The sequence below is a fragment of the Mustela nigripes genome, unplaced genomic scaffold, assembly GCF_022355385.1.
Source record: "Mustela nigripes isolate SB6536 unplaced genomic scaffold, MUSNIG.SB6536 HiC_scaffold_148, whole genome shotgun sequence".
Classification (NCBI taxonomy): domain Eukaryota; kingdom Metazoa; phylum Chordata; class Mammalia; order Carnivora; family Mustelidae; genus Mustela; species Mustela nigripes.
The window spans coordinates 6,475,455-6,490,500 of record NW_026739562.1 but is presented as its reverse complement, the minus strand read 5'-3'; positions in this window follow the sequence as shown (position 1 = coordinate 6,490,500).

Here is a 15,046-nt window from a genome sequence, read left to right as displayed (position 1 = left end):
AGTCCCAAGGAGCAGAGCACAGCAGGGAAGTGTGTGTGAGTAGCCCACACTCCAGGGCAGTGTACAATGGAGGAGGCATCCAGGGCCTCCCCGTGCTACTAATTGTCCCCATAGGTATGGCCTGAACCCACCTCCTTTCCTCTCCAATACCCCCCTTCCCTCCCTCTTCATTCCCCTTACAAATCTGTTGTCAGCTCCTTCATTCACAAAGAGGTGTCAACTGTTAAGAGCTTCATAAAGTTGAACCCCTCCCAGGAATATTTATATCTTGAAAAGAATGAAAGTCTAAAACTTCAGGCACACAGCCATGGTAAGACTGTGCAAGTTTGGGGTAGCCTGCCAATGGTTATCTCCAGGGCTTTTTTGGCTGCTCAGAAACCCACATGGGTCCCCTCTGTAGCTCAGTCTGCAAGTATCGGCCTAGGACAGTTACGGATGCCCGAGCAGACGGCTTACATTAGGCCTCCTGAGCCATTGTGGTCCACGTGCCTCTCTGCCTGACTTTGACACGTGACTCACCCCTGGGGCTGGGAGTCCACACTTCAAGCCCTCTGAGGGACCTGTTTATCACCGTCCCCATAAATAGCTTCAGGGTTAGGTACAGTGGGTGGGCTGGGGGCCATTCCAACATTTTACCCTTCCAGAGGGGCCTGGGTGGCTCAGTGGGTTAAAGCCTCTACCATCAGCTAAGGTCATGGTCCTGGGGTCCTGGGATCGAGCCCCACATTGGGCTCTCTCTGCTCTGCCTGCATCTCTGCCTACTTGTAGTCTTTCTCTGTCAAATAAATAAATAAAATCTTTAAAAAGCAAAAAACATTTTACCTTCCCAAATACCAGAAGAGGGTGCTTTCCTATAATCCAGAGGCCAAAGCTTTGCCACTTCCCCCTTAAAAGGATCTCACCTGGATTAATAGCTTCCAAAAAGGTAAGAGCTGCCACATCTGGAGAGCTAGCCTCCTGTTAGCTCCAGGGCCCAACCCTCTACTCGCTTCATAACATCGATAAGTTTGTTGCTGTTTGTTCTGGACGTATAAATGAGGAAACTGGGTCGCAGAGCGATAAAAGAACTGGCCCGAGGTCACAGAGAGCTGGGGTTCATCCCAGACCTCTCCAAAAGCTTGCACTGTGGGGGTTGTGGGGAGTTTCACAGGCTTAGTGGAGTCGGCCCCACATGTCCTAAAAACGAGGCTTCACTTGAAAGGAAGTGGACACTGCACTGAGGGCACCTGCTGTTTTCAGCGATCCTGTTCGGTTTCCTCTTGGGCAGACAGCACCCCTGTTTTCCTTCCGGGAACTCCTCACCTTTCAATCCATGTGGAGTAAGCAGAACAGTTGTCATTGGCTCTGGTGTGGGCACATGACCCAGGCCGGGCCAATCAGGAAACTTCATCTTCCCAGGCCACAGTGATTGGTCCAGGGAAGGGCATGTAACCCCAATGGGGCCAATGAGAGTCAGGCCTGAAACTTTTGCTGGAAATATGGGAAGGAGGCATGCTTTTTCCTTTGGGTTTGCTGAACTGTGGGAAGGAGAACCTGGAGCTGCTGGTGGCCACCTCCCCACCAATGGGGAATGAAGCGAAACAGAAGAAAGGAGAGCTAAGAGATAGGGAAAGACAAATTCCTGCTGCTATAACTAAAGACCCAAATGTGCTGCAGCCCTGGGATCAGGTTCATCAACCTGAACCAGTGAGGTCCTCAGACTTCCCTGACCCTCACCTAATGTTCCCAGATAAAATATAGAAGATTTGAATTTTGGACAAATAAATAACTTTTTAGAATAAGAACATCTCACATATTGCAGTTCCTGGGTGGCTCAGTCATTAAGCATCTGCCTTCGGCTCAGGTCATGATCCCAGAGTTCTGGGATTGAGCCCTGCATCAGGCTCTCTGCTAACAGGAAGCCTGCTTCTCCCTCTCCCACTCCCTCTGCGTGTTCCCTCTCTCACTGTATCTCTATCAAATAAATAATTAAAATCTTTAAAAGAAAAGAATATCTCAGATATAGTCTGAGACATACTTACACTAAAAATATATATATATTTGTTAATTAGCTGAAATTCAGAATTAGCGGGGCATTCTATATTTTTATTTGCTGAATCTCACAAATTTTCCCTGGCCTCCCAGATAATAGTCCCCTGTGGAAGCTCCACATGGTCCATCTCCTGCCAAGTCCACTCCAAGCGCCAGGGCATATCTGTGACCTCTGTCCCCCCACCCCTATGCTAAGCCAGGCTTTGCCGAGCAAAGTATCCTCCTTTACAGATGAGAAAACTAAAGGTCAGAGAGGTTAGCTCATTTCACAATTACAAGTAAGCGACAGAGTCCAAATACAGAGTAATGGCAGAATTCCGTCACTGATGCTGAGCCCAGTGATCTGCCCATTACATCATGGCTGCCTGAGATCTTGGTCAAGACCTTGACCACTTTTACCCTAACCATTTTATTCATTACCCGCAGACACCTGAACTCAAGGAGGCTCTCAATGGCCACTACAGGCCAGTAGCATGATGGGATGAGCACTGTACCATGGGTTGACCACTAGATTGAATCAGACTTTGCTTTTTAACACTAGAGTGATGCCAGGACAATCACTTCCTGGGTAGGCAGCTCTTATTAATCTGCAAGGGCCCTCTGTCTGTTAGGACATCCTCACCCCATTCCACCATTCCACAGCACATTGGGGGGGATCTCAGTGCCTTGCTGCTCCCTAGGTGACAGATATGGGCACAGGATCCACACTTTACAGACAACAGAACCCCACCCTCTAATCCACAGTGATTGGTCTAAGAATTGGGGCTACACAGGGCAAATCAGTGTCCTCTAGTGAGATTTGGCATGTGGATGATGGAAAAGACCCATATAAGGTATCTATCTCCTTAGACCCCAAGCTGTCAGCACTGTGCATGCCTCAGGCTTCCAGAAGTTTTCTTTTCCACCACAGGAAGAAAGTCTGCCTGAGAATGAAGCCACACAGAGGAAAGCAGGGTCAAGAGGTGGAAGGGAGACAGATATCGAGGCCCTGGATCCAGCCATGCCTGAAGCCAATGACCTTTGAAATTCCTGATTACAGGTAAGCAGGGCTGTGGCTATGTGGGTTTCTGAAATTCAGACCTTAGGAAATCCAAGAGAAAGGCATAGAATTTTAGAACCTGTCTGCTTTTGGGGAAATGTTCTTTTGTTACTACTTTTTTTTTTTTTAATAAAACTGTATCTTCTTTATTTTGCATACTTTAATTTCAGAACAAAACAAACAAACAAAAAACCCACAATACACATCCAAACCCCTTGTCAAATACAGGAACAAGGGCTTCGGGCCCTTGTATCCGGCCTCAGACAAAGGCAGGAAGAAAAACCCCACTACACATCAGCAGAGGGAATGAGCTGAAGCGGGGCCACTAGAGGCTGCAGGGGGGACATGGGGACACCATACAGAGGGCCCAAGTTCCGCAGGTAGAACCTAATCTGCCTCATCCATGCCAGAGGCACTGTCCCCACCCTCAAGGGGGTGGATCTCAGCAGATCAGGACCTGCCTGATCTGGTCCTAATCAGGACCAGATTCCTTGGCGGTCACTTCCTCTTCCTTCATCTGTGCCCAGCCTAGCTTGATCATGTGGCAAATGTGGTCAGATTGAGTCTGGACATCCTCGGGTGAGAAGTCAGAAGAGAGCAGCGACCTTCCAAACAGCGGCACCAATGGGTCCTTGACAACTGTGTCATTCCTGTCCACCTCCGCCTTCTGCTGAGGCCTCTCCAGCATGTGGGCCATCAGAACTGATGTCCTGGCACTTTGTGGCTGTTGTATAGCCCCCTGTCGAGTTTTCCCGAAGTTCCTGGCCTTCCATGACCCTCTCCATGGTGGCCATTCAGCCAGGGGAGCTAGTCGCTATGCAGCGGGGTGAAGACACCAGCCTGTGGGACGCTGTCACATTCTCAACCTTCTTATCCAAGAGGGGAAATGTCCGTTGAACTAGAACTACGAATCCTAATTTTCAAGATCCCAACATATTTGTTTTTTACTTCTCCAAATGGGAATTTTGTCCAAAGATGGGGGTTTACTGATTGTTTCAGTTCGGCTCTGCTGTAGACAGCAGGGAGATATTTTCAAAGTCAATTATTGAGGTAGAAACCTTGGATCCATGGGGTCTGGAGATGAAGAAGAGAGCTAGCCCAGGAAGAAGGGGATGGAATCCCCCAGGCCTGCCCGATGCTAGCCAGGGGGAACAGGTTGCGGGAGAGAGATCCCTGTGGCAGAAGCGCTGTCCTTTACTGGTGACACCTGGGTAACCCTTACGCACCTTTCAAAACCTTCTGTCAGGAAAGACTGGGTCCCAGTTATCTTCAGTTTGAATTCCAATAGAGCAATCCAGCCCCCTTCCTCCCCAGGTAGCAAGTCTGATCTTCAGCTCTAATAAGGGGGTCAGCATGCGGAAAAGCAGTCTCCAGCCTCAGAGTTGGTCAAAGGATTGTTTTTGGTTTTGTTTGTTTTGTTTTGTTTTTGTTTGTTTGTTTTGTTTTTTGTTTTTTGTTTTTTCAGATAATGAGAACCTTCCTCTGGAGTCCTCTGGGCCAGTGTTTCTCAGGGTGTGGCCTGGGGGAAACTTGTAGCACAGCCCCTCCCTCCCCCCCACAGGGAGACTTTAATTTTGAGGCTGATTCCTGGGCCCTAACTCAAACCCACTGAATCAGCATCTTTCAGGATAGGACCCAGGAATCTGCATTCCAATCAGTGCGCCAACCCAGCTTCCCCCCAGGTGATTCTTGGAAAATTTTGAGAGCTGTCAAGGATCAGCCACCTCCCTACTCCCCAACCACCCCCCCCAACCCTAAGCTCCATCTACACCCTGGCTGAGGGGAACATGGAGGATGAAAGTAAGACCTGGAGTGACCATATGAGAAGGTAATGCCTGGGAACCATGATGCTGTCCTTCTGTCAGGCTGGGACTCGGCCAAGTTCACTCCATAGCACAGTTTCAAGATCCCAATAGAGAGTGTGCTTGATTGGAAAGATCTAAGAATCTGGAACCCACTCCTAATGGGCAGGGTCTGAGTTTAGTCCTGGCTCTGACACCAGTGGACCGTGTGGTCCTAGGCAAGCCAATTCCTTTTGCTGGATCTCAGGGTCCAATTTGTCAGATGAGAGGGCTGGACTATACTAGGCATCGTCAAAGTCTTTGTTTAAACAGCAACGCTTGTTCTCTAGTAAAGCCTGACTTGAGCCCTGATTTGTAAAGAGAACTGAGTCAGGGGACTGAATCAGACTCCCTGTCCCTTTCTCTCTGTACATCATCTAACTGCAAGCATTCTGGGCTGATCTGATGACTCCTGGTCTACTTCTGTCTTGTTGCTCTGCCAGCCCAAGCCAGCAGCCCTTGCCCTCATGGTCAAGACTTGTTCACCACCAGCAAGCCCACATCCCACCCAGGGAAGGAAAGGACTGCTTCTTCTTTATAAAATCAGGGCCCATGGTTGTACACATCCTTTCTACTTATGGCCCCCTTCCTCCTTCCTGGCAGAACCTCCTTTTATTACGGGGACATCTAGACCTCCCTCCTACAACTCAAAGAAACATGGCCCATCTCCAGTTCCAAGGATGTATTCTCACTGGTCTAAACCAAGCACTGCAGTCCTCCATTCCCCTGTCGGGACGGGATCACACTCACTCAACGGCAAGCTCTACGTGACCTCAGGGCATTTGCACACACAGTCCCTTCTGCCAGGAATGCTTCCCCCAGATCTCACTGAGGTCATTCCTCCACTTTATTCAGGTCCCCTCTCAAATGCCGGCTCCTTAGAAAGACTCTCCTGACCTCTCTCCCCTCTACGACCCTATTCTGTTGTTTGTTTTCTTAATAGCTCTTACTTAATATCATGTTATTTATTATATATAATATATATAATATATACTTATTGTATATTGATATCATATTATATATTATATAAATATTTACATAAATATTTATATATATACATACAATGTACACATATACACACAGTGTGTTGGATTTATAATACACAAATACTATATATAGTTATATATAATATGTGTATATATATTATTTAGATACATTATATATAGATGCACACTATATAATAAACACATTGTATGTACATGTGGTTGTGCATGTGTGTTTGTCATCATTCTTTCGCACAGGAACACAAGATCCAAGAAGGCAAGGACTTTGTTTTTTTCTGCACCATAACCCCAGGGCCCAGGAGAGCACCTGGCTTATGCACAGTGCCCAGTACTGTCTCATTGTTGGAGAGGGGGGTAGGGAGGAAGGAAAGAAGGTGACCAGTTTTCTGGATGATGTTGTTAAGCCTCTAAATTAACCAATCCTCAGTATTTCTTGTTGCTGGTCATAATAAATATTTCTCATTTCTCATTTTTAAAGATTATATTTTTAAGTAATCTCTACACCCAATATGGGGCTTAAACTTGCAATCCCGAGATCAAGAGTTGCACGCTCTAGGGGCGCCTGGGTGGCTCAGTGGGTTGAGCCGCTGCCTTCGGCTCGGGTCATGATCCCAGGGTCCTGGGATCGAGCCCTGCATCGGGCTCTCTGCTCAGTGTGGAGCCTGCTTCCTCCTCTCTCTCTCTGCCTGCCTCTCTGCCTACTTGTGGTCTCTCTCTGTCAAATAAATAAATAAAATCTTAAAAAAAAAAAAAAAAAAGAGTTGCACGCTCTACCAACAGAGCCAGCCGAGCTCTGCAATATTTCTTATTAAGTAAGTTTAAGCCGGTCGATTTGGGGGTTTCTGACACTGGCAGCTGAAAGCTCCCTATTTCACGTATTTGCTCGGTTCCTTTGGTCTTGGATGCCCTTCCCTGGTGAATCTCGCTGCTGGCCTCCTCCCCTTCCAGGCTCCGCCACCATTCCCTGTCCTTTCCAGAGTACTACAGTGAAGAGATTCAAAGCAGGGGTTTGCAAGCAGCCACTCACAGCACCAGCTCGCAAGCTTTTGCTGGTTACTTGGTTCTCTGACCTTCAGTCCCCTCAAAGGCAAAACGCAGTGTCAGTAATAGCGGCTCCCCACCTTGTGGACTCACTGTAAGCATTCAATGAGGTCATGGGGACACTTGAGAGTCATGTGGATCTGGGACAAAGACCCCCTCCTGACCACTTTCCAACAGCACAGCGTGGATTTCCCTCTGTGCCTCACACTTCACATCTATCAAATGGGCACAATAGTGGGGTTAATGTAAGTGAATTAAATGGGGCGATGTGTATCCACTGCTTAGCACATAGTAAGTGTTCAGTAAAATGTTATTAGGTATCCACAGGTGCATCCATACACATTCCCTTTGGAGGGTAAAGAGACCACAAAACCCAGCGCTTGCCCTCGGGAGGCCACAGAGGATGGGGCTGAAGAGGTAGGCAGGGTCAGCTCTCATGGGCTGTGCCCAGAATGATCCTCTGGAGACCTGGAGGGGGTCATTTCTGACCTTCCCCCAGAGAGATCTGCCTCCTGCACTATAGGGGAAAAGTTTGCACTGGGAGAGCATCTTACCCGGGTGGGGGGCATAGGAGCCCCACTTAGCACTGTCCTTATGAAATTTCAGTCCCAGGTCAGTCCCCTCCACCACCCACAGGAAGTAGCGGAGGCCATTGGCTCATCCCTAGCCTGCCTGGTTTTAAACTGAAGGCATTAGGTTCGCTAATCGCCTGTAATCACCTTGTTTGAATTAGCATGGCAAGTGCTTCCGACTAACGGGTCTGTTATTCCAAATAACCCTCGGTGGTTTTAATTATGTCCCCTGGAATGCGCGGCCTCCCGGCCCTCAGCTTTATTAGGGAAAGGTCCTGTAACCCAGGATGGGGCGTGATTCCTGACCTCCCCTGCACAGACCATAATAAAGAGAAGCAGGAGAAGGTATTTCACCCGTCCAGATGCGTAATGCTCCCTTAGCTCTATTTTTAAACCCAACACAGGATGGAGAAGACCCCAGAGCCTGTCCCCTGCCCCACTCTTGGACTCCCTCTGCTTCCAGTGACCCCAGAGCTCAGAAACCAGCCGAAAGCCCCCAGTGCATTCATTTCGATTTGGTTCCAGAACATGCCATCCCCTTCTCATCCATAATGGATTTTCTTGCTCTGTTTGGTTTATGCCAAGTCCAGACTCTTGTTACTAACATTACCTCCACTTACAGTGGAGGAGAAGAGCAGAGAAGTGGTGACTAGCTCAAGGGCATGGAGTCAAGAGGCATTTCTGAAACTTGGGTGGGCACCCCAACACCTACAAATCTTGTTAAAATCCAGCTCTTGTTTCTGCGGGTCTGGATGGCAGCCACGGATCACTCATGGCCAACCAGCCGGGTTCCCGGTCTGAGGAGCACACTTTGAGAAACAAGTTGCCATCGAGATGGCTGAAGAGAAGAAAGCAGACTCTACAGGCCTTGCTCCAGGCCAGGCACTGTGCTAGGCTCGGGACAAAGGACTCTTGTTATTTCCCCTTCCTCTCCGGAGGGAGATGAAGATCCAAGAGCTGCAGGGTGGTTTTCCAGACTTCTTCCAGTCTCGGGGCTCAGTTGGGGTGCTGGAAGTATAGCCGTGAGCAGAACAGAGGCCGTGCCTGCTCCCCATGGGACTTAGCATCTAGGAAAGCCAGGCAGGGTGGAGGGGGCATAATGGAGGTTCATGTCTGAGCCCTGGGCCTCTGGCCTCCCAGGCCTTATCCGTGACAACTCACAGCCCCCAGACGACATGAGTGTTAGAGTCCTCATAACTGAAGAGACTGCAGGTCAGAGAGGGTGGGCCACTCGCTCGGGATCACACAGCTGCTCGTCAAAGGGCAGACACAGAGTCTGAAACGAGGGCTCCGGACCTACAGGCTCTCCCGTCCATGTAGCCCTCAGAACCAGGCTGGGGAGGGAAGGATTCCAAAGTCTTCAGGGCGGAGCCAGCCACAAAGGGATGGTTTTATTTAATGGCATGGGAGTGGGGGACATTTTCCCTGTCCCCACCCTGACACCACAGTGAACCTTGAACTGCTAAATTGAGTGAGATGAGGCAGGGCAAAAGGTGAAGGGAACTTGCTCGCAGCCCACGGGGCTGGGGAAATGAGCTAATTAGGACCTTTCAGCGGTGGGCGGCCCCAGCTGGTTCTGGGTGGACACAGTCCCCCCTGCCCTGAGTTCAGAGGTGTTGCCTCAGGAGCAGGACGGTCCTGTCCCTGCCCGTGTGCTCCCCGGAGCCCACAGGTGCTCCAGCCAAGGGAGAAAGCTGGACCCGTGCACCTTTGTGGACCGAGGCCCATGTCCATCTTTTGCTTTGCAGCTATGTAACCACTTTGGGGCTGGTAATTTCCCTCCAACTCCCTGGTTTTATTTTGACCTTGCCCATGAATCCACTGACCTGGGCTGAAAGCTCCAAGAGAGCCGGGGCTCAGGAATGAGTCTGCCCAACTCACCACTGGCTCCCAGCACCACACTTGGGTGCTCAACAAATACTTTCTTTTGAATGAATTAAGAAAGAAATGAGCTGTGTAAATCAAAAGGGTGTGTGCTAACATTTTCTGGGCCGTGTGGGCATGACACCGTCTGGTTTTGCTTTGACAGGATTCATTCAATCAGTACTTATTGGTCACTGTCTCTGTCCTGGGCCTGGGGAAGTCAAAACTTCGAGTCCATGGGGAGCCACAGTCCAAAGAATAAGATATCACTAGTGCTCTTTTCAGTTCTCTAAGCCTATAACTATCAAAAAGACTTCTCAGAGGACGTGGCATTGGAGCAGCTCCCTCAAAAGAGGACAAGGACAGATCAGCTGGAGATGTGGGGTGGGCATTGAATGCCAAGTCTTCGGCAAGAGCAAAGGCACAGGGATCTTGCAGGTTTCAATCTGGAGACAACATCCCTGCATGGCCCAAACCACAAAATGGACCTCAAGTCCCCACCCAGTGGCCTCTGTGGACTGTCCTCGGGTCCTTTCCTCCCGGGGGAACAGAGAAAGGGCTGATTTAATGCAGAAAAGAGACCCAAGGAAGATGGAAGCGAACTTTTATTAAGTACCTCGGTGGACCCTGATCGGCAGTGGGAGCGAAAACTGACCAGGCCCGGGCTCTCTGGGATCTTCTAGTGGGGAAAAGTGATGTCAACCACTCACACAACACACACTAGGTACAAACAGTGCTGGCGACTGCAAGGGGGAAATATAGAGCGTGTGGTGGAGGGAGCCAAGCCAAGGGGTGGGGGGTGGGTAGCTGATGGAACAGCTAATGGAATGGCTGGAGTCCCTGATGTTTAAGCTTCTAGATTTACTTCTGGGCCAAGCACTCAACACAGCGCCTGGCCCGGCCAAGTTCAAGAAATGGCAGCAAGTGCAATGTTCCTGAGACCTCACTTCATCTAGACCATAACCGTGCGAGGAAGGTACCATAACGATTTCCATTTTACAGATGAGGAAACTGAGGATCAGAGGGCCCACTGCAGCTGTGGGATGGAGCTGGCAGGTGAACTGAGACAGGTGCACCCAGGCGGCTCTCTTCCCTAGCACATTGCCTCCTGCTTCCCTAAACTGAATCTGGGAGGAGGGGCTCGGGCAAATCATACTCCCTCAGTCTCATTCATGGAGAACTGAAGAGATTCAGCAACAAATCCACAAAGTCTTCAAACCAGGCAATGCATAGGCCAAGTTCACGGTGGTTGCCCGACAGAACACAGCACTTAGCCCTGGAAGAGGCCTTGCACAGAAAGTAGCTCAATAATCACTCTTTTCATCTCTTGGAAATTTTTTTTTTTAATTTTTGTAAGGGAGTGGTTATTAAAGGGATGGATAAAAACAGTAGGTTAATGTAAAAAACAACCACCGTGGCTACACTCGTGGAAAAGTCTCAGTCCTTAAGAAAGTCGGGCCCCCTAACTGAAGGGACAAGACAGAAATGTCTGAATGTCTGGAAAATAAAATAATGCAAGTAAGAAGGGACAGTTTGGTCATTAAAAAAAAAAGTCACCCCATTAATTATAAAGGGAGTGGATCAGGCTGAACCCTGAGGCTAGAATTATCACCAATAAGCAGTGGGTAGAGAAAGGGTTCCATGGAAGGAAGGACGTCACTAGGAGTTGAAGGATGGGGAAATCTGGACTGGGGGCTGGGTGTGAGGGTCATCTTATCAGTTTCTGTCATCCTTGAAACAAACTCCTTTGGTGTACGTAGCAAGAACATTAGCTCTCCAAAGAATTAGGTGTTTTTGGTATTTTTTTTTTTTAAGTGAGGAAAAAAAGTCCCACATGGCCGTCCATGGACAAGAGAGCAGAGAAGGACAAGAAGACAATGCCCTCTGCCTTCCTCATCGATCCAGAAACTGACATGTCTGGAGGAAGTGGCCTCCACCAGCAGGAAGGATGAACAGCCCCTTGGCTGACCATGGAACGATTTTTTTTTTTCCTAATGTTCTCCAGAAGGCCTGGTCTCACAGAGGAGAAATGCCGGAGCTGGCCCAAAAAATTAAAAGGGGGAGTTTTCCACTTAGAACAACTTGAAAAACCTACAACTTGGAGAGCAGCGTGGACCCCTCCTGGGACTACTTGATCGTCCCAGATCATGTAACACTTACTCAGCTCGCACTCTGGCCGTGGCTGGAGCCCTCCAGCCTCTGTGAGCCCCCAGCATCAAGGTCACCAGGCCTGGGGGGCTTGCTTTTCCTCCTCCCAGGCCTCAAGGTCTCACCTCAACTCCCTGCAGTCAGGTGAGACAGATTGAAAGACACCCCTGCCTGCCCGATTCCCCAGCCCCCACCCTCCAGCAGGCACAGTGGCCTGGGACTGTAGGCTGGGGAGCGGAGAGCTGCCCGCTGGCCCTGCCTGTCCCATCCCTCCAGCGAGCGGCCCCAACAAGGCAGCAACTGAGGGACAGAGGCGCGTTTCAGTCAAACCCTTGCGTATCAGTTTTGATTTCAACTGGAATCGCCTCCCTGGGCTGGATTTCAAAAGACAGCGTTACTAATGAGAAACACACAAGTTCTTGAAATGAAGTTAACTTCTTTAAAAAAAAAAAAAAAAAGTCCTTTCTTTGGCTCTGTTGATATATATTAGAACCAAACACTCGAAGAAAAAAAAAAAAAAAAAAAAAAAAAAAAAAGCCGTTCTGCTTCTGAACAGAAATACGGGAGTCCCGTACTTTGGAAGACGCCGAGACGCTGGTGTCCTAGCCCATCATATCGCTCTGGACTCGGAGGATTGTTCAGGGTTTTGTTTTTATTTTTTTAGGGTGCTAGGGATTTACAACTTCAATTTAAAACAGAGAAGGAGGGATGATACGGAGCGTCTGAAGTGGGAGAAAATGAATGCAATGGGCAGTTAGGATTTTTTTTTTTTAAAGCACTACTTGGCTATCTTCGAGAGAAGCATAGGGTCAAGGACAGACATGAGGTCATCGCCTATCCTGTCCCTTTCCATTTCCCGGGGCTGTGTGACCTGGATGAGTCACCTCACGGTGCTTATTCTGAATATCCCAAGGGCTGTCCCCTTTCAGAACCTGTGAGCCAGCTCCTGCCTATCCATTTCCTGCTCCATCCACATTGGCCCTTCTCCAGAAAAGCATGGTGGGGTGGGCTCCTGGGAAGCTCTCCAGCCTGGGTCAGGAGCCCCCCTCCATCTTCATGCTGGTAGAGCCCCTCCTGCCCTGGGCCCTCAGTTCACTCACCTGGGCCCAAAAGGAGTCCAGATGAGAAGAGCCCCGAGTCTCTTCCAGAGACACGATGGTTCACCAGTCTGAGAGGAGCAAATGTGCCATCTGGCCTGGGAAGATTTTCAGATGCCCAAGACGGAGACTTCCAGAAGCCAGGCATTCCCCCACAGCCTTGAACTTCTTTCACAACTTTCTCAAGCCGCTGCGCCCTGACAAACGCTGGTCTGGTCAGGCAAGGACTCACAGGGGTGAGAGGTGCATCTGTCCGCAGAGCCAACCAGAGCCTCACTCCCAAGGAAAACCTTTTTTCAAGGGAATAAAGTATGCTCTGTGTGACCCTAAAACACACTGTGGGGGCCCCTTTTCCTGCTGGAGGGATGACAGCCACTCATGATGAAACCAGGCTTTTAGGAGGGAGCGGGGGTCCCACCGTGATGCGGGGCCTATTCTTGGTTTCATGGGCTTTGATCTATTCCTGTGGTGCCCCTGGGCCTCCTGAAGTTTCCCCAGCATCTAGAAGAAAGTGGGCAGAGGTGGCATACACGACAAAGGGCTCCTTGGCTGGGATCTGAAATCTGGTGTCGGCCCCACCCCTCGGTCGGGGGGTGGAGGCCTGCAGTCTTGTCCTCACCTTTCTGAACTCCGGTTCCCCAGCCATGAAACGGGAAGCCCTCTCCAAGGGGTCCGTTCAAGGACAGGCTCTGGCTGTGAAAGCTGGTTTTCTCTCACGGGAGGGGCCCTTCTTCAGATGCTTGACAGACATGGTGTGTTCTGTGTCAGTCTAGGCCATTCTAGAAATTACCTAGGGGCAGAGTTAAGAGTTGAGTTAGGAGTTGCCCCAAGAAACCGATCTCGGGCTTCCTGTCTCGGCAGATTCCTCCATTTCTCAGGCTGGGCCCAGACTGTGTCATCCCTCTAGGTCAGGCTGGAAGCTTCCAGCAGATCTCCACCTCCCTGTGCCCACGCGTAGTCCAGAGACAGGCAGTAAGGAGGGCGGAATCTGCGAAGTGGGAGGAAGAGCACGGGCAGGACCAGCCGCGTGGGTCCAGATGTTCTGGTCCCCGGACCTCACAGCTGCCCCTTCTCAGGTGTCTGTCCGGAGTCAGGGGTCTTGGGAGGTCGGCAGCCCCAGGAGGGTCAGTAGGCTGGGCTTGCACTAGCCTCGCCCTCAGCAGCTGTCCCAAGCCTGGCTCCTTCACATCTGGGGGACAGCCAGACCCTGACCCAACCAGCCTCAAAACCTTTCAGTCACCTTGAACGAGGAATGTTTTTTTCATTAACGTCCTCCTTCTCTGCTCCGCTCCCTAGCCCCCCAAAGAGGCCCCCAAGCTCGAGCTTCCTCTCCCCTTCTCTGCAACTTCATAATATCTCCAGGCAGCTGGAAGAGAGGAGCCAGTGATCTCAGCTGACAGCCATGCACTCGCCGCGGCCCCCACCGCCCACCCCGACCCCTCAGCTAGCAAGCTGTCTGCCTTCCCTTCGCCCACAGCGGAGACAGCTCTGTGAGTCTCCCCTGCGAGGTCTCCCGGGAGCTCTGACCCCAGAGACCAGTTCTGAGGCGGGAAAGGCCAGCATCGTCCCATCGGCCCCGTGTGTTCTCAGACACTGTCCTATGGAATCATTCTTGCCCCCATTTGACAGATGAGGAAACGAAGGGATCCCGTTCTGACCCCTCTCCCAGTGGCAGAGAGCTCTTGGTGAACCTGGGGCTGGTCCTAGGCTCTCTGCGCAGCACCTAGAGGGGGTTGGTTGTTCTCTGACTGTTTCTTGACGCCCTCCAAGCCCTCGCCCTGATGCACGTTCTCCTCCCCAGCTGTCCCCAGCCTGTGCTGACCCAGCACTGCACCCGCCTCTGCCAACCACCTCTGTCTTCCTCTCTCCTTCCTTCAGAAATGCTGACGCTGGTCGACAAGTCTCTCTTCCCTCTTGGAGGGAACTGATAGGCATGTCAGAAGGGGAGTACATTTTACTTTAAAAAAAAAAAAAAAAGGTAGGGAAAGAGAGAAAGAGAGGGAGGGAGTGGGGGAAGAGGGGCGCCTGGGTGGCTCAGTGGGTTAAGCCGCTGCCTTTGGCTCAGGTCATGATCCCAGGGTCCTGGGATCGAGCCCCGCATCGGGCTCTCTGCTCAGCGGGAAGCCTGCTTCCCCTCTCTCTCTGTCTGCTGCTCTGCCTACTTGGGATCTCTCTCTGTCAAATAGATAAATAAAATCTTTAAAAAAAAAAAAAAAAGAAGGAAGAGATGGGGGGAGAAGAAAAAGAAAGGAAGAAAATGTGGCTTTAGAGTCATTCAAACTTGGGAACCAATTCTGACCACAGCTACTTACTGGCTGCACAATTATTTCTCTGAGGCCAGTCCTCTATTCTGTTAAACAGGTATATTAGGAAAAGTGCGTACATCCAAGGAGTTGGGGGGAAACTAAGT